Source organism: Giraffa tippelskirchi, chromosome 12, assembly GCF_054371585.1.
Source record: "Giraffa tippelskirchi isolate mGirTip1 chromosome 12, T2T-mGirTip1v1.2.pri, whole genome shotgun sequence".
Lineage (NCBI taxonomy): Eukaryota > Metazoa > Chordata > Mammalia > Artiodactyla > Giraffidae > Giraffa > Giraffa tippelskirchi.
Genome location: NC_137286.1, coordinates 65,235,023 through 65,260,372, shown reverse-complemented (window position 1 = coordinate 65,260,372; position 25,350 = coordinate 65,235,023). Strand labels below are relative to the sequence as shown.

General features: G+C 54.9%; 1 long non-coding RNA gene across 1 annotated transcript in view; it reads right to left on the bottom strand.

Moving 5' to 3' along the window:
* LOC145530002 (uncharacterized) overlaps positions 1-25,350 on the bottom strand; it is a 1,493,464-nt gene that overhangs the window by 1,330,780 nt on the left and 137,334 nt on the right. Inside the window, exons 19-22 of the long non-coding RNA XR_014071397.1 lie at positions 25,201-25,312; positions 17,548-17,659; positions 9,894-10,005; positions 2,242-2,353 (exon numbers count right to left, since the gene is read on the bottom strand). This is a non-coding gene — a long non-coding RNA (uncharacterized LOC145530002). The remainder of the gene's footprint in view (positions 1-2,241; positions 2,354-9,893; positions 10,006-17,547; positions 17,660-25,200; positions 25,313-25,350) is intronic.

Here is a 25,350-nt window from a genome sequence, read left to right as displayed (position 1 = left end):
CCCTGTCGGCTCACCGTGGACGCTGTCAACTCGGTCTGCCCCCAGGGGACATGGAGTTCCTTTCCCCTGAACTGCTTTGCATTTGGTTTGTTTCCACCTTTCTGGTGATGTTTTATTTTTTGTATGGTTTCCTGTATTTTTGTTGGTTAAGTTGGGAACTTGTTGGTTAAGTTAGTAAACTTTTTCATCATTGTTGCAATTTGGGAACACTGTTGTGTAACTCTGGTGATACTGTGTTACCATCACCACTTTGTGGTTTCAGACCCGTTTGATCTTTATGCCCCACCCCCCAACAAAGCCTGGATTCAAGGCAAGCACGCCCTGTTCATCCCTCCCCCCGATCCTGAACACAATTTCATCTTTTCTTTCTGCATTCCTTCCTATATTCTTGGTGTCCCCAATCAATGACTCTCAGTGAAATGACTGAAGGAGTTTCTTTCGGACTCTCCACCTACTGTAAGACTCCATTGGAGAGTTCTCATTTTTATGTCATTTGAACTAGCCTTTGATAGCTGACAGGACGGTGTACGTCCTTTCAAGATATCATGTGCCAAACGAAGCCCTTTTGGCAAATGCCATCATTATCTCCAGGCAGGCATTGCTGTTTGAAGGGTGACATCTCAGCCAGAAGGCAGAGGCTGAGCTCCTCTTGTTGCACCAGCTCCCAAAAGAAGCCAAGAAAGGGAGCTGGAACAACAAACCACCCCAACGCCCAGGAAAGCGTTCTTCACGACAGAAGGCTAGAAAATGGCCCAACAACCTTGTGGCCCAGAACCCCTCTAGAAAAATCACTGTTCCATAAAAAAGAGAAACACGTGGGAAGTTCCAAGGAGAGGCAATGCCCATGGCCAGTGTACTTTAGAGACGGCCTGACCGCTCCGGGGAAGACACGCACCGACGGAACCCCTTGGGAAACAGCAGTGAGAGTCCTCACCGTCGTAAGGGTTTCCTCTGGGGACAACCTGCCCTGGGCACCACATGAGGGAGCAGACCGGCTTCTCTTCCTCTGCTCCCACACCATTCACTCATGAAGGCAGCTCAGGTGTTCTCATGCCCTGCCTGCCTGCCTGCCTGCCTGCCTGGCTCATCCGTGAGCTGTGACCACCTCCAGGGCAGGACTCCACCTTCTCCTCTCTGTGTACCGTGAATCTGCACACAGTGGGCTTTCAGAACCTTAGGAGACTTGAGCCATTCCCACTCGAGCCAGAACCCTCCCCAGGAAGGAAAACGGCTGTGGGGTCATTTTGGCCCCAGCACTGGTTCCGAAAGCCTGGCGGCTCCTACAGCCTCTACGGTGTGAAGAGGGAGGTCCCTTTTGACAGAGCTTTCCGGCTGTCAGATCTAAGCTGTTGTTTCACTGTCAGCTGTGTCTCTTCCGTTGCAGCCAGGTGGGCCACGCTGCTCCAAAGGGGCTCACAAGCTGAGTGGCAAGGGAGGTATTGAGAGGACAGGGATGGCTACAACGTGCTGCAAACTGAGTGAGGGTCCCCACAATCCTCAGCAAAGGTCTGTGGTGTGCAAGTGGGGAGTAGAGGGCCCCCAAGTTCCAAAGGAAGGGAGGTACTCGGGAGCTAAAGCCCTTGGCTGCTGTGGTAGCAGCTGCAGATGGCAGCTCGTCCACAGTGCACTTCGAATGAGGTCATATGAGCGGGACTCTGGAAATGGCTCCGAAATCAAGAGAAAGGGGTCAGGGTATGTGGGAATCCGGCGGGGGTGGGGGGTGGATGAAGGAAGGTGTCCTTCCTCTCTCCAGTGCAATTTGGTTTGGTGAGTCTCAAAGCTACCAGATGGCACTTCCCAAGTCAGGCCCCCGCAGGAATCAGGGTGGGCTGCGTGCCTCGGCGCCTGCTACAGGGACAAGCCACACCAGTGGCCTCCCTGAGCTCAAATGGCCGGATCTGGGGGTTCTGTCTGGGTGCACACCTCCTTGCTCTGGCCAAGTTCCCCCCTTCTCTGAGCACCAGCTTCATCCTCTCGAATGAGGACATCGATTGCTACCTTGGCACGTTACTCTCTTCATCCTGTGAAGACTCATTAGGCTTATCCTACAATTACTAGCTGGCCCGAAGAGATATCTCCTGAATCCAGATTAAGCTGGAGTCTCCCAGGCTCATCTGGCATGTCTTCCCTGAAGTCTGCCAAAACCCACACCCTTGCATTTCCAGGGACTCCCCTTAGCCAGCTGGGCAGAAAACCCAGCATGGTTCAAACAAGCTGACAGACAAGCGGGAGAGGACTCACGGGCAGACGGCCTCCCTCAGGTCTCGGGTGGAGCTCTGGGACCACAGCAGCAGCGGGCCATCCCAGCCCCTGGGCTCAGCAGCGCCCTCATTCTCAGGCCGGCGGCTCTGCCCTGAGGGGAGCAGGAAGGTCACCAACTGCCGCAGGCGGACCTCAAGCCCCTCCCACTGCTGGAGCCTGACCTCCCCCGGCCCCACCCCTTCCCCTACCCCAGCAGGACGAGAGCTCGTCTTCCCCTGGCTTCCAACGTGAGGCCCGGCCCCGGGCCCCGATTGGGCACTGCCCCAGTCCGGAGCCAATCACAGTGGCCAGGGAGGTGGAACGCACCGATTGGCCAGGGCCAGGTCATGTGACCATACTCCCCAGGAAACTCAAATATTACCAAGATTCCCTAACAAACCAATGAACAAAATTATCCAGTAAAGGCAAACCGTACTTTTTAATGAGGCCAATGTCACAGAAAAAAAAAAAAATCCTTCACAATGAACTGCTCAAGGAAGCTACTAAATAAGCTTTCAGAAAAGTTAAGACGTTTTTTTTTTTTAATAGGGTGACGGAGAGCTATACCTTTCCCATCTATGTGAATTTAGGTTTAAACTAGATTTCCCTCGGCTATTATATAAGAGAAAAAACCCCACATCACCCACTTTCACTCCCCCCACCCCCAAAAAGTGCTTTAGTCTATTGAATTTTTGTGTCCTCAGTTGTGTCTGATTCACGGCAACTCACGAACTCTACACAGCCAGGCTCTTCCGTCCATGGAATTCAGGGCAATTTTTTTCTGTCACAGCAAATGCCCACCCTGGGTGATCCAAAGGCAAGGGCTCAGAGGCTCCTGAGAGACTAACTCCTTTCAGCTGAGCACAGAGCTGGCTCCTCACTGGGATGCCTGTGGCCTGGGGCTCCCAGAGGGGAGAGCAGCACTCGCCCCACCGTGTGGTCACTGCTGGAAGTGCAGGCTGCTCCTCACTCCCCCTTGACAGTGTCCCTGAGGGCAGAACAGTGGGAATCTACTCAAGGTGGAAACGCAAACTCCGATGCAACCAAACTTCCCACAAGGTCTCCAAAACCACTCAGGAACAGGGAATTGGAAACTGCAGGGCATGACATGAATGGAGATGGAGACTTGACACCTTACACCGAGTTCACTTCCAGTTATCCCTAGACAAAGTTTCCATGAAAACTTGTCACAAATCTAGAAGAACAATGAGCAGAAACCGGACACGTGCTTTGAGTCTTCACACACAAAACAAAAAGGCAGCCCACAAAACAACCCAGAGAATACAGTGGACTTTGCAAAATCAAAGATATCTACTGTGGGAAAGACCTCATTACAAAAGCAAAAGACAGGTCATACATCGCGAGACGAATGAGTGGAAACACAAAGCTTCTCAAGGATGTGTCTCCAAACAGACAAAGAACACCAACACGACAAGCCTGTGAAAACTAGGGAAAGGTCTGAAGGGACAGCAGACTGAGGAAGACACACACAGAGTATCCCGGATGATGTCCAGCACTGAGGGCCTGAAGAAACAACAGTCTAGTTGCACTCCCTCAGGCCTGTGTGACCCTGGATGAGGCCTCTGTTTCCCGGTGGCTCTGAGAGATGGACAGGGAGGAAGGGGAAGAGAAATCACTTGCATTTCTAATACTCACAGCAAAGTCTTCCAATGAGAAGGGAATTATCACCCCCACTGACAATGCCATTCACTGAAGTGATACCCACGAGTCCATCTAACCCAGAAGGGAAGGAAGGACCTGTTCTCACAAAACGGCGAGAGATGGAAGAAGGAAGATCAAGCCCACACCAACCACTGGAAAGAGAAGCTGTGCTCAGGGCTTGAAAGAATTCCTATTGGGAAAATGATGTCACAGCCCCACAAGGCAATCCACAGCTTCGATGCTATTCCTCCCAAAAGGCCAATGCATTTTCGCACCGAACAAAGAATTGCAAAAGGGGTACGGAAACAGAAAAGAGCCTAAATTGTCAATACAATCCGACGAAAAAGCCCCGATACGGACATCCAAGGTTGTGTGAAAGGAAATTAGACGACCAAACTAGGATCCTCAGGAGAGTATCGGAGAAGGCGATGGCGACCCACTCCAGTACTCTTGCCTGGAAAACGCCCTGGACGGAGGAGCCTGGTAGGCTGCAGGCCATGGGGTCGCGCAGAGTCAGACACGACTGAAGTGACTTAGGCGCAGCGGCAGCAGCAGGACAGTATGCTATTGGGAATACAACAACACACACAGATCCAGATCGATGGAATAAAGTTGAGGGTCCAGAAACAAACCACGGCATCCATGGTCAACTCATCTCTGACACAAAAGGGGAGAATATCCAAATGGGAACAAGAAAGCCTCTTCAATAAATGTCCATGGGAAAACCAGACAGCTACATCTGAAGAACGCTATTGGTTTTGATCTCACACCACCTCAATATCGGGGAAAAACCTCACCCTAAAGACTGATGTCATGAGATAGCTAGAAAGAAGCGTAGGTCAAAGGCTCCGTAACATCAGAGTCTCCTTGCCATTTGCTGGGCGGAGGTAGAAATGGGTCTCTTCAAGTAAGGGAAAGAGGAAAACGAAGTACGCCAATGGGTTTCCATCCAATGGAACCTCTTCACAACAGAGAAGCTAAGCATTCAGAAATGCAAAAGATAGGAAACGGAACATGAGAGACTCCTTGCAAGTGGTGTATCTGAGAAGGGGTTCATATGGAAAGAGACGAAGAATGCACAGCACTCAGATTCCAAGAAACACCACCACCACCCTTGACCCTTCCCCCATGACCAACTCCGACCTAAAGCCTTTCTCTCCCTCTAACCTATCCCTAAAACATAACCCTCATCTAATCATATACATGTGCATTCCTAGCATCCATCCATCCACACACGAGAGAGAAAGAGGAAGACACAGACTGAATCGAGAAGGGAAAAGAGAGGGACACAGACAGAGAGAGACACGGAACCAAAGAGAGGAAAGGAGTCGATGGTCCAGAGTTTTCATCAATCTGTCTCGAAGGTAGAAGCAATGACAGCGCCCATCCACCCCAGAAGGGGGAAAAGGACGGAAGGTTTGGAGAGGAAAAGACAAGAACGCAGGGAGCCATTAGAAGCTCAGCCACCCGCAGAAGCCGAGCTGGGACACTTGAACAGAATCTCAATGGAAACAGAGGACCAGAAAGTTGGCTACTCTTTTCTATAAGAGAGGGAGACCTTCGAGTCTTCCTTTCGGTCCTCCAACTTGGATGCGGGGTCTCAAAACACTCAGGAGGGGGAGTGCCTTTTCCTGGGTACCACGGCGCATCCAGGCCTCGTTCTGCCCCATTCTGTGCTGTGTCAGCCCTGGATGGAGTCTTTCTTTCTGAAGTCTCAGCACACAAGCTCCACGTGATATCGGCCCCAGGTGGAAAGGCATGGAGCTGCTCGTAGGCCGACAGACCTAGGAAGCAGATGGGAGAATGACCCCCACTCTGCAGATGGAGAGACTGGGGAAACCCTGAGGGGCATACGCTTGTCCAGGGCCACACCACTTATGAGAAGAAGGAGCCTGGTCTGAGAGCAGCGGGGTCCTCGGAGCTCAGGCCCTGGCTGCACCCAGGCCTCCCCAGGGCTGTGGGCTGGGCTGTGTGGCTGTCACTGTGCCTGCACATGGCCTAAGGGGGGTGGTCGAGCAGTCAGAAACCCAGAGATTCCCTTGGGAAGTTTTGGGGAAGGGACCTCAGCACGAACCCCAGGAAATGATGTCAGCTGCCGGCAACAGAACCCAACAGAACCCGCAACCCGTGTATCCAGGCCTCCAGAGCGGAGAGGAGCCCCCAGCCAGATCACTTGCTGCCAGGATGTTCTGCTGTTTGCCCCTGCCCAGAGGCCGGGGCCTCAGGAGAGCTCACAGGCAGTGTGCGTGGGCACCCTGTCGACGTTGGCTCAGGGCACCCCCGAGAGGCCTCTGGCCCTTTGCCCGGAGAAACAGAAAGGTAACACGGGGAGCCCCAGGCCGGGCCAGCCCACCTCTCCCATGCCACCCGGAAACACCGGGTCCTTTGCCTGTGTGTGTGGATGCGGGTTTCTCGGGGTGTGTCTCCCTCAAGGAAGCCCAGGCGGATGTGGGGTCAGAAGCCTGCGGGCAAGTTGTGTCCACACCCCAGGGGAGAGCAGGCTGGCTGGGATGGGGAGAGTGCGGGCAGCGCCGGCCGCCCAGGCTGGCCTCACACCCTCAGGTGGGTCTCTTTCCTCCCGGGTGGGGATCTGAGCAGACACACGTCTCTGACCCTTCTGGGAAGAGAAGTTCGAGCAGGCAGAAGCAGCGGCTCCACTGGCCAGGCCCAGCTCGGAAAAGTCCCAGCATGGCTGGCTGACGGTCACTGTCGTTGCAGAGCTTCCCACGTGATGAGGCCGAGGACGGGGACACCCCGTCCACCTCCCGGAGGGAGGGGTCGGAGCACCACCCCCCCGCCCCTGAGGCCCAGTGCAGGCTCCAGGTGAGCGTGCCCACGGAGGCATCAGCCCCACCGGGGGCGAAGCGGAGGCGGGGAAGGCCTGCTGCCGAGACACCACACAGGATACACCCGGCGGCCCAGTCTGAGGCTGCCACGGAGCTCAGCACACCCGGCTCCGACCCAGAGTCCCGAGAACCCCAGCCTCTGAGGCAGCAGGAGGACCTGGAGCCCAGCACGCCAGAGCACAGAGGTGAGGACGCTGGGGCTGGTGCACGGGAGTGTGTGGGGAGGGGGTGCTGAGCTACACAGGGACGAGTCCCCGAAAGATGCTGCTGGGCCTGCAGCAAGCGCTGGCCTCACACCCCCACCCCCATCTTGCACACTTCAGTCCCAAAAGACATCCGACCCTGGGTATTCTTTGGGAATCTCTTGGAAGCTTTCTGTCCCGGGATACGCACATGCCAAGGCTGGCCTGTGGGCAAACTTTGCTTCTCCCCCAGCTCTAGCACTGGCCTCCAACTGGAACCAGGCTCCACTTCCCAGACCTGTCCCTACAGAGGTGGTGGCTCCAGGTGCAGGACCCAGGGATCCACCGAGGGCAGATGGAGAACCGAGACTTGCCCTCGCAGAGACACCAGGCCAGCTGGGTTCTGGCCAGCACACCGGGCAGATCGGATCTCCGTGCCTGCAGGACCCCCAGCCCCAGGCACTGATGTCCCACCCCCTCAGCCAGAACCTCCACCTCCACGTGCACCTGTACCTGCTCGGGCTTTGGCAGGAGAACCCGAGGCAGAGGAGGAGTCACCGCCTCGGCAGGGAGAGCCTGCCCTGGCTCCCGCGCAACACCCAGACGCCGACGATGACTCACCCACCCCTGCAGGAAGAACGAGCCCCCGCTCTGGACAGAGACCCAGAGCCCTTGCCGGAAACACCACGTCCAGGGGAGCGGTCGGCTCTGCCGCCTCCATCCCTGTCGGCTCACCGTGGACGCTGTCAACTCGGTCTGCCCCCAGGGGACATGGAGTTCCTTTCCCCTGAACTGCTTTGCATTTGGTTTGTTTCCACCTTTCTGGTGATGTTTTATTTTTTGTATGGTTTCCTGTATTTTTGTTGGTTAAGTTGGGAACTTGTTGGTTAAGTTAGTAAACTTTTTCATCATTGTTGCAATTTGGGAACACTGTTGTGTAACTCTGGTGATACTGTGTTACCATCACCACTTTGTGGTTTCAGACCCGTTTGATCTTTATGCCCCACCCCCCAACAAAGCCTGGATTCAAGGCAAGCACGCCCTGTTCATCCCTCCCCCCGATCCTGAACACAATTTCATCTTTTCTTTCTGCATTCCTTCCTATATTCTTGGTGTCCCCAATCAATGACTCTCAGTGAAATGACTGAAGGAGTTTCTTTCGGACTCTCCACCTACTGTAAGACTCCATTGGAGAGTTCTCATTTTTATGTCATTTGAACTAGCCTTTGATAGCTGACAGGACGGTGTACGTCCTTTCAAGATATCATGTGCCAAACGAAGCCCTTTTGGCAAATGCCATCATTATCTCCAGGCAGGCATTGCTGTTTGAAGGGTGACATCTCAGCCAGAAGGCAGAGGCTGAGCTCCTCTTGTTGCACCAGCTCCCAAAAGAAGCCAAGAAAGGGAGCTGGAACAACAAACCACCCCAACGCCCAGGAAAGCGTTCTTCACGACAGAAGGCTAGAAAATGACCCAACAACCTTGTGGCCCAGAACCCCTCTAGAAAAATCACTGTTCCATAAAAAAGAGAAACACGTGGGAAGTTCCAAGGAGAGGCAATGCCCATGGCCAGTGTACTTTAGAGACGGCCTGACCGCTCCGGGGAAGACACGCACCGACGGAACCCCTTGGGAAACAGCAGTGAGAGTCCTCACCGTCGTAAGGGTTTCCTCTGGGGACAACCTGCCCTGGGCACCACATGAGGGAGCAGACCGGCTTCTCTTCCTCTGCTCCCACACCATTCACTCATGAAGGCAGCTCAGGTGTTCTCATGCCCTGCCTGCCTGCCTGCCTGCCTGCCTGGCTCATCCGTGAGCTGTGACCACCTCCAGGGCAGGACTCCACCTTCTCCTCTCTGTGTACCGTGAATCTGCACACAGTGGGCTTTCAGAACCTTAGGAGACTTGAGCCATTCCCACTCGAGCCAGAACCCTCCCCAGGAAGGAAAACGGCTGTGGGGTCATTTTGGCCCCAGCACTGGTTCCGAAAGCCTGGCGGCTCCTACAGCCTCTACGGTGTGAAGAGGGAGGTCCCTTTTGACAGAGCTTTCCGGCTGTCAGATCTAAGCTGTTGTTTCACTGTCAGCTGTGTCTCTTCCGTTGCAGCCAGGTGGGCCACGCTGCTCCAAAGGGGCTCACAAGCTGAGTGGCAAGGGAGGTATTGAGAGGACAGGGATGGCTACAACGTGCTGCAAACTGAGTGAGGGTCCCCACAATCCTCAGCAAAGGTCTGTGGTGTGCAAGTGGGGAGTAGAGGGCCCCCAAGTTCCAAAGGAAGGGAGGTACTCGGGAGCTAAAGCCCTTGGCTGCTGTGGTAGCAGCTGCAGATGGCAGCTCGTCCACAGTGCACTTCGAATGAGGTCATATGAGCGGGACTCTGGAAATGGCTCCGAAATCAAGAGAAAGGGGTCAGGGTATGTGGGAATCCGGCGGGGGTGGGGGGTGGATGAAGGAAGGTGTCCTTCCTCTCTCCAGTGCAATTTGGTTTGGTGAGTCTCAAAGCTACCAGATGGCACTTCCCAAGTCAGGCCCCCGCAGGAATCAGGGTGGGCTGCGTGCCTCGGCGCCTACCACAGGGACAAGCCACACCAGTGGCCTCCCTGAGCTCAAATGGCCGGATCTGGGGGTTCTGTCTGGGTGCACACCTCCTTGCTCTGGCCAAGTTCCCCCCTTCTCTGAGCACCAGCTTCATCCTCTCGAATGAGGACATCGATTGCTACCTTGGCACGTTACTCTCTTCATCCTGTGAAGACTCATTAGGCTTATCCTACAATTACTAGCTGGCCCGAAGAGATATCTCCTGAATCCAGATTAAGCTGGAGTCTCCCAGGCTCATCTGGCATGTCTTCCCTGAAGTCTGCCAAAACCCACACCCTTGCATTTCCAGGGACTCCCCTTAGCCAGCTGGGCAGAAAACCCAGCATGGTTCAAACAAGCTGACAGACAAGCGGGAGAGGACTCACGGGCAGACGGCCTCCCTCAGGTCTCGGGTGGAGCTCTGGGACCACAGCAGCAGCGGGCCATCCCAGCCCCTGGGCTCAGCAGCGCCCTCATTCTCAGGCCGGCGGCTCTGCCCTGAGGGGAGCAGGAAGGTCACCAACTGCCGTAGGCGGACCTCAAGCCCCTCCCACTGCTGGAGCCTGACCTCCCCCGGCCCCACCCCTTCCCCTACCCCAGCAGGACGAGAGCTCGTCTTCCCCTGGCTTCCAACGTGAGGCCCGGCCCCGGGCCCCGATTGGGCACTGCCCCAGTCCGGAGCCAATCACAGTGGCCAGGGAGGTGGAACGCACCGATTGCCCAGGGCCAGGTCATGTGACCATACTCCCCAGGAAACTCAAATATTACCAAGATTCCCTAACAAACCAATGAACAAAATTATCCAGTAAAGGCAAACCATACTTTTAATGAGGCCAATGTCACAGAAAAAAAAAAAAATCCTTCACAATGAACTGCTCAAGGAAGCTACTAAATAAGCTTTCAGAAAAGTTAAGACTTTTTTTTTTTTTTTTAATAGGGTGACGGAGAGCTATACCTTTCCCATCTATGTGAATTTAGGTTTAAACTAGATTTCCCTCGGCTATTATATAAGACAAAAAACCCCACATCACCCCCTTTCACTCCCCCCACCCCCAAAAAGTGTTTTAGTCTATTGAATTTTTGTGTCCTCAGTTGTGTCTGATTCACGGCAACTCACGAACTCTACACAGCCAGGCTCTTCCGTCCATGGAATTCAGGGCAATTTTTTTCTGTCACAGCAAATGCCCACCCTGGGTGATCCAAAGGCAAGGGCTCAGAGGCTCCTGAGAGACTAACTCCTTTCAGCTGAGCACAGAGCTGGCTCCTCACTGGGATGCCTGTGGCCTGGGGCTCCCAGAGGGGAGAGCAGCACTCGCCCCACCGTGTGGTCACTGCTGGAAGTGCAGGCTGCTCCTCACTCCCCCTTGACAGTGTCCCTGAGGGCAGAACAGTGGGAATCTACTCAAGGTGGAAACGCAAACTCCGATGCAACCAAACTTCCCACAAGGTCTCCAAAACCACTCAGGAACAGGGAATTGGAAACTGCAGGGCATGACATGAATGGAGATGGAGACTTGACACCTTACACCGAGTTCACTTCCAGTTATCCCTAGACAAAGTTTCCATGAAAACTTGTCACAAATCTAGAAGAACAATGAGCAGAAACCGGACACGTGCTTTGAGTCTTCACACACAAAACAAAAAGGCAGCCCACAAAACAACCCAGAGAATACAGTGGACTTTGCAAAATCAAAGATATCTACTGTGGGAAAGACCTCATTACAAAAGCAAAAGACAGGTCATACATCGCGAGACGAATGAGTGGAAACACAAAGCTTCTCAAGGATGTGTCTCCAAACAGACAAAGAACACCAACACGACAAGCCTGTGAAAACTAGGGAAAGGTCTGAAGGGACAGCAGACTGAGGAAGACACACACAGAGTATCCCGGATGATGTCCAGCACTGAGGGCCTGAAGAAACAACAGTCTAGTTGCACTCCCTCAGGCCTGTGTGACCCTGGATGAGGCCTCTGTTTCCCGGTGGCTCTGAGAGATGGACAGGGAGGAAGGGGAAGAGAAATCACTTGCATTTCTAATACTCACAGCAAAGTCTTCCAATGAGAAGGGAATTATCACCCCCACTGACAATGCCATTCACTGAAGTGATACCCACGAGTCCATCTAACCCAGAAGGGAAGGAAGGACCTGTTCTCACAAAACGGCGAGAGATGGAAGAAGGAAGATCAAGCCCACACCAACCACTGGAAAGAGAAGCTGTGCTCAGGGCTTGAAAGAATTCCTATTGGGAAAATGATGTCACAGCCCCACAAGGCAATCCACAGCTTCGATGCTATTCCTCCCAAAAGGCCAATGCATTTTCGCACCGAACAAAGAATTGCAAAAGGGGTACGGAAACAGAAAAGAGCCTAAATTGTCAATACAATCCGACGAAAAAGCCCCGATACGGACATCCAAGGTTGTGTGAAAGGAAATTAGACGACCAAACTAGGATCCTCAGGAGAGTATCGTAGAAGGCGATGGCGACCCACTGCAGTACTCTTGCCTGGAAAACGCCCTGGACGGAGGAGCCTGGTAGGCTGCAGGCCATGGGGTCGCGCAGAGTCAGACACGACTGAAGTGACTTAGGCGCAGCGGCAGCAGCAGGAGAGTATGCTATTGGGAATACAACAACACACACAGATCCAGATCGATGGAATAAAGTTGAGGGTCCAGAAACAAACCACGGCATCCATGGTCAACTCATCTCTGACACAAAAGGGGAGAATATCCAAATGGGAACAAGAAAGCCTCTTCAATAAATGTCCATGGAAAAACCAGACAGCTACATTTGAAGAACGCTATTGGTTTTGATCTCACACCACCTCAATATCGGGGAAAAACCTCACCCTAAAGACTGATGACATGAGACAGCTAGAAAGAAGCGTAGGTCAAAGGCTCCTTAACATCAGAGTCTCCTTGCCATTTGCTGGGCGGAGGTAGAAATGGGTCTCTTCAAGTAAGGGAAAGAGGAAAACGAAGTACGCCAATGGGTTTCCATCCAATGGAACCTCTTCACAACAGAGAAGCTAAGCATTCAGAAATGCAAAAGATGGGAAACGGAACATGAGAGACTCCTTGCAAGTGGTGTATCTGAGAAGGGGTTCATATGGAAAGAGACGAAGAATGCACAGCACTCAGATTCCAAGAAACACCACCACCACCCTTGACCCTTCCTCCATGACCAACTCCGACCTAAAGCCTTTCTCTCCCTCTAACCTATCCCTAAAACATAACCCTCATCGAATCATATACATGTGCATTCCTAGCATCTATCCATCCACACACGAGAGAGAAAGAGGAAGACACAGACTGAATCGAGAAGGGAAAAGAGAGGGACACAGACAGAGAGAGACACGGAACCAAAGAGAGGAAAGGAGTCGACGGTCCAGACTTTTCATCAATCTGTCTCGAAGGTAGAAGCAATGACAGCGCCCATCCACCCCAGAAGGGGGAAAAGGACGGAAGGTTTGGAGAGGAAAAGACAAGAACGCAGGGAGCCATTAGAAGCTCAGCCACCCGCGGAAGCCGAGCTGGGACACTTGAACAGAATCTCAATGGAAACAGAGGACCAGAAAGTTGGCTACTCTTTTCTATAAGAGAGGGAGACCTTCGAGTCTTCCTTTCGGTCCTCCAACTTGGATGCGGGGTCTCAAAACACTCAGGAGGGGGAGTGCCTTTTCCTGGGTACCACGGCGCATCCAGGCCTCGTTCTGCCCCATTCTGTGCTGTGTCAGCCCTGGATGGAGTCTTTCTTTCTGAAGTCTCAGCGCACAAGCTCCACGTGATATCGGCCCCAGGTGGAAAGGCATGGAGCTGCTCGTAGGCCGACAGACCTAGGAAGCAGATGGGAGAATGACCCCCACTCTGCAGATGGAGAGACTGGGGAAACCCTGAGGGGCATACGCTTGTCCAGGGCCACACCACTTATGAGAAGAAGGAGCCTGGTCTGAGAGCAGCGGGGTCCTCGGAGCTCAGGCCCTGGCTGCACCCAGGCCTCCCCAGGGCTGTGGGCTGGGCTGTGTGGCTGTCACTGTGCCTGCACATGGCCTAAGGGGGGTGGTCGAGCAGTCAGAAACCCAGAGATTCCCTTGGGAAGTTTTGGGGAAGGGACCTCAGCACGAACCCCAGGAAATGATGTCACCTGCCGGCAACAGAACCCAACAGAACCCGCAACCCGGGTATCCAGGCCTCCAGAGCGGAAAGGAGCCCCCAGCCAGATCACTTGCTGCCAGGATGTTCTGCTGTTTGCCCCTGCCCAGAGGCCGGGGCCTCAGGAGAGCTCACAGGCAGTGTGCGTGGGCACCCTGTCGACGTTGGCTCAGGGCACCCCCGAGAGGCCTCTGGCCCTTTGCCCGGAGAAACAGAAAGGTAACACGGGGAGCCCCAGGCCGGGCCAGCCCACCTCTCCCATGCCACCCGGAAACACCGGGTCCTTTGCCTGTGTGTGTGGATGCGGGTTTCTCGGGGTGTGTCTCCCTCAAGGAAGCCCAGGCGGATGTGGGGTCAGAAGCCTGCGGGCAAGTTGTGTCCACACCCCAGGGGAGAGCAGGCTGGGTGGGATGGGGAGAGTGCGGGCAGCGCCGGCCGCCCAGGCTGGCCTCACACCCTCAGGTGGGTCTCTTTCCTCCCGGGTGGGGATCTGAGCAGACACACGTCTCTGACCCTTCTGGGAAGAGAAGTTCGAGCAGGCAGAAGCAGCGGCTCCACTGGCCAGGCCCAGCTCGGAAAAGTCCCAGCATGGCTGGCTGACGGTCACTGTCGTTGCAGAGCTTCCCACGTGATGAGGCCGAGGACGGGGACACCCCGTCCACCTCCTGGAGGGAGGGGTCGGAGCACCACCCCCCCGCCCCTGAGGCCCAGTGCAGGCTCCAGGTGAGCGTGCCCACGGAGGCATCAGCCCCACCGGGGGCGAAGCGGAGGCGGGGAAGGCCTGCTGCCGAGACACCACACAGGATACACCCGGCGGCCCAGTCTGAGGCTGCCACGGAGCTCAGCACACCCGGCTCCGACCCAGAGTCCCGAGAACCCCAGCCTCTGAGGCAGCAGGAGGACCTGGAGCCCAGCACGCCAGAGCACAGAGGTGAGGACGCTGGGGCTGGTGCACGGGAGTGTGTGGGGAGGGGGTGCTGAGCTACACAGGGACGAGTCCCCGAAAGATGCTGCTGGGCCTGCAGCAAGCGCTGGCCTCACACCCCCACCCCCATCTTGCACACTTCAGTCCCAAAAGACATCCGACCCTGGGTATTCTTTGGGAATCTCTTGGAAGCTTTCTGTCCCGGGATACGCACATGCCAAGGCTGGCCTGTGGGCAAACTTTGCTTCTCCCCCAGCTCTAGCACTGGCCTCCAACTGGAACCAGGCTCCACTTCCCAGACCTGTCCCTACAGAGGTGGTGGCTCCAGGTGCAGGACCCAGGGATCCACCGAGGGCAGATGGAGAACCGAGACTTGCCCTCGCAGAGACACCAGGCCAGCTGGGTTCTGGCCAGCACACCGGGCAGATCGGATCTCCGTGCCTGCAGGACCCCCAGCCCCAGGCACTGATGTCCCACCCCCTCAGCCAGAACCTCCACCTCCACGTGCACCTGTACCTGCTCGGGCTTTGGCAGGAGAACCCGAGGCAGAGGAGGAGTCACCGCCTCGGCAGGGAGAGCCTGCCCTGGCTCCCGCGCAACACCCAGACGCCGACGATGACTCACCCACCCCTGCAGGAAGAACGAGCCCCCGCTCTGGACAGAGACCCAGAGCCCTTGCCGGAAACACCACGTCCAGGGGAGCGGTCGGCTCTGCCGCCTCCATCCCTGTCGGCTCACCGTGGACGCTGTCAACTCGGTCTGCCCCCAGGGGACATGGAGTTCCTTTCCCCTGAACTGCTTTGCATTTGGTTTGTTTCCACCTTTCTGGTGATGTTTTATTTTTTGTATGGTTTCCTGTATTTTTGTTGGTTAAGTTGGGAACTTGTTGGTTAAGTTAGTAAACTTTTTCATCATTGTTGCAATTTGGGAACACTGTTGTGTAACTCTGGTGATACTGTGTTACCATCACCACTTTGTGGTTTCAGACCCGTTTGATCTTTATGCCCCACCCCCCAACAAAGCCTGGATTCAAGGCAAGCACGCCCTGTTCATCCCTCCCCCCGATCCTGAACACAATTTCATCTTTTCTTTCTGCATTCCTTCCTATATTCTTGGTGTCCCCAATCAATGACTCTCAGTGAAATGACTGAAGGAGTTTCTTTCGGACTCTCCACCTACTGTAAGACTCCATTGGAGAGTTCTCATTTTTATGTCATTTGAACTAGCCTTTGATAGCTGACAGGACGGTGTACGTCCTTTCAAGATATCATGTGCCAAACGAAGCCCTTTTGGCAAATGCCAACATTATCTCCAGGCAGGCATTGCTGTTTGAAGGGTGACATCTCAGCCAGAAGGCAGAGGCTGAGCTCCTCTTGTTGCACCAGCTCCCAAAAGAAGCCAAGAAAGGGAGCTGGAACAACAAACCACCCCAACGCCCAGGAAAGCGTTCTTCACGACAGAAGGCTAGAAAATGACCCAACAACCTTGTGGCCCAGAACCCCTCTAGAAAAATCACTGTTCCATAAAAAAGAGAAACACGTGGGAAGTTCCAAGGAGAGGCAATGCCCATGGCCAGTGTACTTTAGAGACGGCCTGACCGCTCCGGGGAAGACACGCACCGACGGAACCCCTTGGGAAACAGCAGTGAGAGTCCTCACCGTCGTAAGGGTTTCCTCTGGGGACAACCTGCCCTGGGCACCACATGAGGGAGCAGACCGGCTTCTCTTCCTCTGCTCCCACACCATTCACTCATGAAGGCAGCTCAGGTGTTCTCATGCCCTGCCTGCCTGCCTGCCTGCCTGCCTGGCTCATCCGTGAGCTGTGACCACCTCCAGGGCAGGACTCCACCTTCTCCTCTCTGTGTACCGTGAATCTGCACACAGTGGGCTTTCAGAACCTTAGGAGACTTGAGCCATTCCCACTCGAGCCAGAACCCTCCCCAGGAAGGAAAACGGCTGTGGGGTCATTTTGGCCCCAGCACTGGTTCCGAAAGCCTGGCGGCTCCTACAGCCTCTACGGTGTGAAGAGGGAGGTCCCTTTTGACAGAGCTTTCCGGCTGTCAGATCTAAGCTGTTGTTTCACTGTCAGCTGTGTCTCTTCCGTTGCAGCCAGGTGGGCCACGCTGCTCCAAAGGGGCTCACAAGCTGAGTGGCAAGGGAGGTATTGAGAGGACAGGGATGGCTACAACGTGCTGCAAACTGAGTGAGGGTCCCCACAATCCTCAGCAAAGGTCTGTGGTGTGCAAGTGGGGAGTAGAGGGCCCCCAAGTTCCAAAGGAAGGGAGGTACTCGGGAGCTAAAGCCCTTGGCTGCTGTGGTAGCAGCTGCAGATGGCAGCTCGTCCACAGTGCACTTCGAATGAGGTCATATGAGCGGGACTCTGGAAATGGCTCCGAAATCAAGAGAAAGGGGTCAGGGTATGTGGGAATCCGGCGGGGGTGGGGGGTGGATGAAGGAAGGTGTCCTTCCTCTCTCCAGTGCAATTTGGTTTGGTGAGTCTCAAAGCTACCAGATGGCACTTCCCAAGTCAGGCCCCTGCAGGAATCAGGGTGGGCTGCGTGCCTCGGCCCCTGCCACAGGGACAAGCCACACCAGTGGCCTCCCTGAGCTCAAATGGCCGGATCTGGGGGTTCTGTCTGGGTGCACACCTCCTTGCTCTGGCCAAGTTCCCCCCTTCTCTGAGCACCAGCTTCATCCTCTCGAATGAGGACATCGATTGCTACCTTGGCACGTTACTCTCTTCATCCTGTGAAGACTCATTAGGCTTATCCTACAATTACTAGCTGGCCCGAAGAGATATCTCCTGAATCCAGATTAAGCTGGAGTCTCCCAGGCTCATCTGGCATGTCTTCCCTGAAGTCTGCCAAAACCCACACCCTTGCATTTCCAGGGACTCCCCTTAGCCAGCTGGGCAGAAAACCCAGCATGGTTCAAACAAGCTGACAGACAAGCGGGAGAGGACTCACGGGCAGACGGCCTCCCTCAGGTCTCGGGTGGAGCTCTGGGACCACAGCAGCAGCGGGCCATCCCAGCCCCTGGGCTCAGCAGCGCCCTCATTCTCAGGCCGGCGGCTCTGCCCTGAGGGGAGCAGGAAGGTCACCAACTGCCGTAGGCGGACCTCAAGCCCCTCCCACTGCTGGAGCCTGACCTCCCCCGGCCCCACCCCTTCCCCTACCCCAGCAGGACGAGAGCTCGTCTTCCCCTGGCTTCCAACGTGAGGCCCGGCCCCGGGCCCCGATTGGGCACTGCCCCAGTCCGGAGCCAATCACAGTGGCCAGGGAGGTGGAACGCACCGATTGGCCAGGGCCAGGTCATGTGACCATACTCCCCAGGAAACTCAAATATTACCAAGATTCCCTAACAAACCAATGAACAAAATTATCCAGTAAAGGCAAACCGTACTTTTTAATGAGGCCAATGTCACAGAAAAAAAAAAAAATCCTTCACAATGAACTGCTCAAGGAAGCTACTAAATAAGCTTTCAGAAAAGTTAAGACTTTTTTTTTTTTTTTAATAGGGTGACGGAGAGCTATACCTTTCCCATCTATGTGAATTTAGGTTTAAACTAGATTTCCCTCGGCTATTATATAAGACAAAAAACCCCACATCACCCCCTTTCACTCCCCCCACCCCCAAAAAGTGTTTTAGTCTATTGAATTTTTGTGTCCTCAGTTGTGTCTGATTCACGGCAACTCACGAACTCTACACAGCCAGGCTCTTCCGTCCATGGAATTCAGGGCAATTTTTTCTGTCACAGCAAATGCCCACCCTGGGTGATCCAAAGGCAAGGGCTCAGAGGCTCCTGAGAGACTAACTCCTTTCAGCTGAGCACAGAGCTGGCTCCTCACTGGGATGCCTGTGGCCTGGGGCTCCCAGAGGGGAGAGCAGCACTCGCCCCACCGTGTGGTCACTGCTGGAAGTGCAGGCTGCTCCTCACTCCCCCTTGACAGTGTCCCTGAGGGCAGAACAGTGGGAATCTACTCAAGGTGGAAACGCAAACTCCGATGCAACCAAACTTCCCACAAGGTCTCCAAAACCACTCAGGAACAGGGAATTGGAAACTGCAGGGCATGACATGAATGGAGATGGAGACTTGACACCTTACACCGAGTTCACTTCCAGTTATCCCTAGACAAAGTTTCCATGAAAACTTGTCACAAATCTAGAAGAACAATGAGCAGAAACCGGACACGTGCTTTGAGTCTTCACACACAAAACAAAAAGGCAGCCCACAAAACAACCCAGAGAATACAGTGGACTTTGCAAAATCAAAGATATCTACTGTGGGAAAGACCTCATTACAAAAGCAAAAGACAGGTCATACATCGCGAGACGAATGAGTGGAAACACAAAGCTTCTCAAGGATGTGTCTCCAAACAGACAAAGAACACCAACACGTCAAGCCTGTGAAAACTAGGGAAAGGTCTGAAGGGACAGCAGACTGAGGAAGACACACACAGAGTATCCCGGATGATGTCCAGCACTGAGGGCCTGAAGAAACAACAGTCTAGTTGCACTCCCTCAGGCCTGTGTGACCCTGGATGAGGCCTCTGTTTCCCGGTGGCTCTGAGAGATGGACAGGGAGGAAGGGGAAGAGAAATCACTTGCATTTCTAATACTCACAGCAAAGTCTTCCAATGAGAAGGGAATTATCACCCCCACTGACAATGCCATTCACTGAAGTGATACCCACGAGTCCATCTAACCCAGAAGGGAAGGAAGGACCTGTTCTCACAAAACGGCGAGAGATGGAAGAAGGAAGATCAAGCCCACACCAACCACTGGAAAGAGAAGCTGTGCTCAGGGCTTGAAAGAATTCCTATTGGGAAAATGATGTCACAGCCCCACAAGGCAATCCACAGCTTCGATGCTATTCCTCCCAAAAGGCCAATGCATTTTCGCACCGAACAAAGAATTGCAAAAGGGGTACGGAAACAGAAAAGAGCCTAAATTGTCAATACAATCCGACGAAAAAGCCCCGATACGGACATCCAAGGTTGTGTGAAAGGAAATTAGACGACCAAACTAGGATCCTCAGGAGAGTATCGGAGAAGGCGATGGCGACCCACTCCAGTACTCTTGCCTGGAAAACGCCCTGGACGGAGGAGCCTGGTAGGCTGCAGGCCATGGGGTCGCGCAGAGTCAGACACGACTGAAGTGACTTAGGCGCAGCGGCAGCAGCAGGACAGTATGCTATTGGGAATACAACAACACACACAGATCCAGATCGATGGAATAAAGTTGAGGGTCCAGAAACAAACCACGGCATCCATGGTCAACTCATCTCTGACACAAAAGGGGAGAATATCCAAATGGGAACAAGAAAGCCTCTTCAATAAATGTCCATGGGAAAACCAGACAGCTACATCTGAAGAACGCTATTGGTTTTGATCTCACACCACCTCAATATCGGGGAAAAACCTCACCCTAAAGACTGATGTCATGAGATAGCTAGAAAGAAGCGTAGGTCAAAGGCTCCGTAACATCAGAGTCTCCTTGCCATTTGCTGGGCGGAGGTAGAAATGGGTCTCTTCAAGTAAGGGAAAGAGGAAAACGAAGTACGCCAATGGGTTTCCATCCAATGGAACCTCTTCACAACAGAGAAGCTAAGCATTCAGAAATGCAAAAGATAGGAAACGGAACATGAGAGACTCCTTGCAAGTGGTGTATCTGAGAAGGGGTTCATATGGAAAGAGACGAAGAATGCACAGCACTCAGATTCCAAGAAACACCACCACCACCCTTGACCCTTCCCCCATGACCAACTCCGACCTAAAGCCTTTCTCTCCCTCTAACCTATCCCTAAAACATAACCCTCATCTAATCATATACATGTGCATTCCTAGCATCCATCCATCCACACACGAGAGAGAAAGAGGAAGACACAGACTGAATCGAGAAGGGAAAAGAGAGGGACACAGACAGAGAGAGACACGGAACCAAAGAGAGGAAAGGAGTCGATGGTCCAGACTTTTCATCAATCTGTCTCGAAGGTAGAAGCAATGACAGCGCCCATCCACCCCAGAAGGGGGAAAAGGACGGAAGGTTTGGAGAGGAAAAGACAAGAACGCAGGGAGCCATTAGAAGCTCAGCCACCCGCAGAAGCCGAGCTGGGACACTTGAACAGAATCTCAATGGAAACAGAGGACCAGAAAGTTGGCTACTCTTTTCTATAAGAGAGGGAGACCTTCGAGTCTTCCTTTCGGTCCTCCAACTTGGATGCGGGGTCTCAAAACACTCAGGAGGGGGAGTGCCTTTTCCTGGGTACCACGGCGCATCCAGGCCTCGTTCTGCCCCATTCTGTGCTGTGTCAGCCCTGGATGGAGTCTTTCTTTCTGAAGTCTCAGCACACAAGCTCCACGTGATATCGGCCCCAGGTGGAAAGGCATGGAGCTGCTCGTAGGCCGACAGACCTAGGAAGCAGATGGGAGAATGACCCCCACTCTGCAGATGGAGAGACTGGGGAAACCCTGAGGGGCATACGCTTGTCCAGGGCCACACCACTTATGAGAAGAAGGAGCCTGGTCTGAGAGCAGCGGGGTCCTCGGAGCTCAGGCCCTGGCTGCACCCAGGCCTCCCCAGGGCTGTGGGCTGGGCTGTGTGGCTGTCACTGTGCCTGCACATGGCCTAAGGGGGGTGGTCGAGCAGTCAGAAACCCAGAGATTCCCTTGGGAAGTTTTGGGGAAGGGACCTCAGCACGAACCCCAGGAAATGATGTCAGCTGCCGGCAACAGAACCCAACAGAACCCGCAACCCGTGTATCCAGGCCTCCAGAGCGGAGAGGAGCCCCCAGCCAGATCACTTGCTGCCAGGATGTTCTGCTGTTTGCCCCTGCCCAGAGGCCGGGGCCTCAGGAGAGCTCACAGGCAGTGTGCGTGGGCACCCTGTCGACGTTGGCTCAGGGCACCCCCGAGAGGCCTCTGGCCCTTTGCCCGGAGAAACAGAAAGGTAACACGGGGAGCCCCAGGCCGGGCCAGCCCACCTCTCCCATGCCACCCGGAAACACCGGGTCCTTTGCCTGTGTGTGTGGATGCGGGTTTCTCGGGGTGTGTCTCCCTCAAGGAAGCCCAGGCGGATGTGGGGTCAGAAGCCTGCGGGCAAGTTGTGTCCACACCCCAGGGGAGAGCAGGCTGGCTGGGATGGGGAGAGTGCGGGCAGCGCCGGCCGCCCAGGCTGGCCTCACACCCTCAGGTGGGTCTCTTTCCTCCCGGGTGGGGATCTGAGCAGACACACGTCTCTGACCCTTCTGGGAAGAGAAGTTCGAGCAGGCAGAAGCAGCGGCTCCACTGGCCAGGCCCAGCTCGGAAAAGTCCCAGCATGGCTGGCTGACGGTCACTGTCGTTGCAGAGCTTCCCACGTGATGAGGCCGAGGACGGGGACACCCCGTCCACCTCCCGGAGGGAGGGGTCGGAGCACCACCCCCCCGCCCCTGAGGCCCAGTGCAGGCTCCAGGTGAGCGTGCCCACGGAGGCATCAGCCCCACCGGGGGCGAAGCGGAGTCGGGGAAGGCCTGCTGCCGAGACACCACACAGGATACACCCGGCGGCCCAGTCTGAGGCTGCCACGGAGCTCAGCACACCCGGCTCCGACCCAGAGTCCCGAGAACCCCAGCCTCTGAGGCAGCAGGAGGACCTGGAGCCCAGCACGCCAGAGCACAGAGGTGAGGACGCTGGGGCTGGTGCACGGGAGTGTGTGGGGAGGGGGTGCTGAGCTACACAGGGACGAGTCCCCGAAAGATGCTGCTGGGCCTGCAGCAAGCGCTGGCCTCACACCCCCACCCCCATCTTGCACACTTCAGTCCCAAAAGACATCCGACCCTGGGTATTCTTTGGGAATCTCTTGGAAGCTTTCTGTCCCGGGATACGCACATGCCAAGGCTGGCCTGTGGGCAAACTTTGCTTCTCCCCCAGCTCTAGCACTGGCCTCCAACTGGAACCAGGCTCCACTTCCCAGACCTGTCCCTACAGAGGTGGTGGCTCCAGGTGCAGGACCCAGGGATCCACCGAGGGCAGATGGAGAACCGAGACTTGCCCTCGCAGAGACACCAGGCCAGCTGGGTTCTGGCCAGCACACCGGGCAGATCGGATCTCCGTGCCTGCAGGACCCCCAGCCCCAGGCACTGATGTCCCACCCCCTCAGCCAGAACCTCCACCTCCACGTGCACCTGTACCTGCTCGGGCTTTGGCAGGAGAACCCGAGGCAGAGGAGGAGTCACCGCCTCGGCAGGGAGAGCCTGCCCTGGCTCCCGCGCAACACCCAGACGCCGACGATGACTCACCCACCCCTGCAGGAAGAACGAGCCCCCGCTCTGGACAGAGACCCAGAGCCCTTGCCGGAAACACCACGTCCAGGGGAGCGGTCGGCTCTGCCGCCTCCATCCCTGTCGGCTCACCGTGGACGCTGTCAACTCGGTCTGCCCCCAGGGGACATGGAGTTCCTTTCCCCTGAACTGCTTTGCATTTGGTTTGTTTCCACCTTTCTGGTGATGTTTTATTTTTTGTATGGTTTCCTGTATTTTTGTTGGTTAAGTTGGGAACTTGTTGGTTAAGTTAGTAAACTTTTTCATCATTGTTGCAATTTGGGAACACTGTTGTGTAACTCTGGTGATACTGTGTTACCATCACCACTTTGTGGTTTCAGACCCGTTTGATCTTTATGCCCCACCCCCCAACAAAGCCTGGATTCAAGGCAAGCACGCCCTGTTCATCCCTCCCCCCGATCCTGAACACAATTTCATCTTTTCTTTCTGCATTCCTTCCTATATTCTTGGTGTCCCCAATCAATGACTCTCAGTGAAATGACTGAAGGAGTTTCTTTCGGACTCTCCACCTACTGTAAGACTCCATTGGAGAGTTCTCATTTTTATGTCATTTGAACTAGCCTTTGATAGCTGACAGGACGGTGTACGTCCTTTCAAGATATCATGTGCCAAACGAAGCCCTTTTGGCAAATGCCATCATTATCTCCAGGCAGGCATTGCTGTTTGAAGGGTGACATCTCAGCCAGAAGGCAGAGGCTGAGCTCCTCTTGTTGCACCAGCTCCCAAAAGAAGCCAAGAAAGGGAGCTGGAACAACAAACCACCCCAACGCCCAGGAAAGCGTTCTTCACGACAGAAGGCTAGAAAATGACCCAACAACCTTGTGGCCCAGAACCCCTCTAGAAAAATCACTGTTCCATAAAAAAGAGAAACACGTGGGAAGTTCCAAGGAGAGGCAATGCCCATGGCCAGTGTACTTTAGAGACGGCCTGACCGCTCCGGGGAAGACACGCACCGACGGAACCCCTTGGGAAACAGCAGTGAGAGTCCTCACCGTCGTAAGGGTTTCCTCTGGGGACAACCTGCCCTGGGCACCACATGAGGGAGCAGACCGGCTTCTCTTCCTCTGCTCCCACACCATTCACTCATGAAGGCAGCTCAGGTGTTCTCATGCCCTGCCTGCCTGCCTGCCTGCCTGCCTGGCTCATCCGTGAGCTGTGACCACCTCCAGGGCAGGACTCCACCTTCTCCTCTCTGTGTACCGTGAATCTGCACACAGTGGGCTTTCAGAACCTTAGGAGACTTGAGCCATTCCCACTCGAGCCAGAACCCTCCCCAGGAAGGAAAACGGCTGTGGGGTCATTTTGGCCCCAGCACTGGTTCCGAAAGCCTGGCGGCTCCTACAGCCTCTACGGTGTGAAGAGGGAGGTCCCTTTTGACAGAGCTTTCCGGCTGTCAGATCTAAGCTGTTGTTTCACTGTCAGCTGTGTCTCTTCCGTTGCAGCCAGGTGGGCCACGCTGCTCCAAAGGGGCTCACAAGCTGAGTGGCAAGGGAGGTATTGAGAGGACAGGGATGGCTACAACGTGCTGCAAACTGAGTGAGGGTCCCCACAATCCTCAGCAAAGGTCTGTGGTGTGCAAGTGGGGAGTAGAGGGCCCCCAAGTTCCAAAGGAAGGGAGGTACTCGGGAGCTAAAGCCCTTGGCTGCTGTGGTAGCAGCTGCAGATGGCAGCTCGTCCACAGTGCACTTCGAATGAGGTCATATGAGCGGGACTCTGGAAATGGCTCCGAAATCAAGAGAAAGGGGTCAGGGTATGTGGGAATCCGGCGGGGGTGGGGGGTGGATGAAGGAAGGTGTCCTTCCTCTCTCCAGTGCAATTTGGTTTGGTGAGTCTCAAAGCTACCAGATGGCACTTCCCAAGTCAGGCCCCTGCAGGAATCAGGGTGGGCTGCGTGCCTCGGCGCCTGCTACAGGGACAAGCCACAGCAGTGGCCTCCCTGAGCTCAAATGGCCGGATCTGGGGGTTCTGTCTGGGTGCACACCTCCTTGCTCTGGCCAAGTTCCCCCCTTCTCTGAGCACCAGCTTCATCCTCTCGAATGAGGACATCGATTGCTACCTTGGCACGTTACTCTCTTCATCCTGTGAAGACTCATTAGGCTTATCCTACAATTACTAGCTGGCCCGAAGAGATATCTCCTGAATCCAGATTAAGCTGGAGTCTCCCAGGCTCATCTGGCATGTCTTCCCTGAAGTCTGCCAAAACCCACACCCTTGCATTTCCAGGGACTCCCCTTAGCCAGCTGGGCAGAAAATCCAGCATGGTTCAAACAAGCTGACAGACAAGCGGGAGAGGACTCACGGGCAGACGGCCTCCCTCAGGTCTCGGGTGGAGCTCTGGGACCACAGCAGCAGCGGGCCATCTCAGCCCCTGGGCTCAGCAGCGCCCTCATTCTCAGGCCGGCGGCTCTGCCCTGAGGGGAGCAGGAAGGTCACCAACTGCCGCAGGCGG